The sequence below is a fragment of the Octodon degus genome, unplaced genomic scaffold (genome assembly GCF_000260255.1).
Source record: "Octodon degus isolate 3935 unplaced genomic scaffold, OctDeg1.0 scaffold00234, whole genome shotgun sequence".
In the NCBI taxonomy this organism is placed as follows: domain Eukaryota; kingdom Metazoa; phylum Chordata; class Mammalia; order Rodentia; family Octodontidae; genus Octodon; species Octodon degus.
Window position 1 is genome coordinate 458,705 of NW_004524810.1, and position 1,417 is coordinate 460,121.

General features: G+C 37.3%; 1 pseudogene; it reads right to left on the reverse strand.

Moving 5' to 3' along the window:
* Positions 1 to 586: 586 nt before the first annotated feature.
* On the reverse strand, positions 587 to 828 carry LOC101585028 (annotated as a pseudogene).
* Between the last annotated feature and the right edge of the window lie 589 nt (positions 829 to 1,417).

Consider the following 1,417-nt stretch of genomic DNA (forward strand, 5'->3'; position numbering starts at 1 on the left):
GTTAGCTTCTACAAAGGATTTCAAATAAAGTCTCAAAAAAGATTGTACTTAGTAGTACACTGACATTATCTGGGACTAGACCTCAATATTCTTGTCTCCTAACCTAACATGTTTTGCTGGGGATAGTAGAATTACAGCTTGGTAGGAAATTTAGGTCCTGATTCAATTACCAATGTTACAAATTCAATATATATTCAGTTAGCAGTGAGACACCAGCTGTAAGAGGTGGGAGGCACACAAAGGAAGGCTCACTTTGCTGGAGATCACAAAGAAGCTTGTCAAAGGTTCTCTAGTGAAAAATATTCCATTACAACTCACTTCTTTCTTTTTTATTTGTATTTTTCATTCTTTTAGCATTTTGTAAACTGACACAGAAGTAAAAGAAAATGACTGAAACAAAAATGTGAAATGCACTTTATAATTCAATCCATAATTCTAAACAATCCCCTTACTCACATGTCAGTGAAAAAAAAAAAACACCAACTATTATGAAGGTAGGAAAACTTACATCACAAAAGAACCAAAAAATAGAAAACATTTTATAAAATATATTCCAACTATGGAAAGACTTGTTTCCTTGGTGTCTTCACATTCTTATCTTTTGTGTACTTATGTACAATATATTGTTTCCTCGAATAAATGCATCCCCATACTTATTCTTCAGCTATCCATTAACATACTTTTCTGTCTGCTCCAGGCCTATATTCTATAGCCATCCAGGCAAGCCAGGACCCCTCAGTAATCCACTTCCGAATTTAATTTGACCACAACTGGCCTTCCAATGCTTTGCTTTAAGAAGTCACTAGGGGTTTGCTTCCACAGACTCATTGCAACAAATCTTTTTTTTTTATTTCAGAAAAGAATTGCGCTCTGAGTTCCTCTATATCTTTCTGTTGTTGCTTATTTACTATTGACCCTATTAATTCATGCATTTGAGCCGAGCTAGTGCCCTCCGCACTTGTTCTGGGTGGGCATTGGGTTTCCTCCATATGTTTCTGCATTTGATTCATTACTGCAGATGTTATTAATTCAGAGATTTCTTTTTTTATTTCCAATCTGAATTCTTCTATACCTGTCTGCAGCTGTTTCTTTATTTCACAAGCCATTGATTCATTGCTTTCAGCTGTGTGATTCCCAGTTTGTTCTGTGTTAGTGTCCTCTGCACTTGTTACGGGTGGGCTTAGGTTCTGAGATTGCATTTTGTTCCTTCTCGTCATTTTGTGTAGCACTGTCTTCTGACTTTTGTTGTAGATCTTCATTGTAGTTATAACCTCAGCACGTACTGAAGTTCAGGTGCAGATCTACGAAGTTTGGATTTATCCAGCTGTGCCTGGCTTGGGTCTAGCTGCTGTGCTCAGCTCCTTCCTGCTACTGCTCTTGAGGGTGAACCTGTTGTGCCCTTCTAGCAAGATTTTCT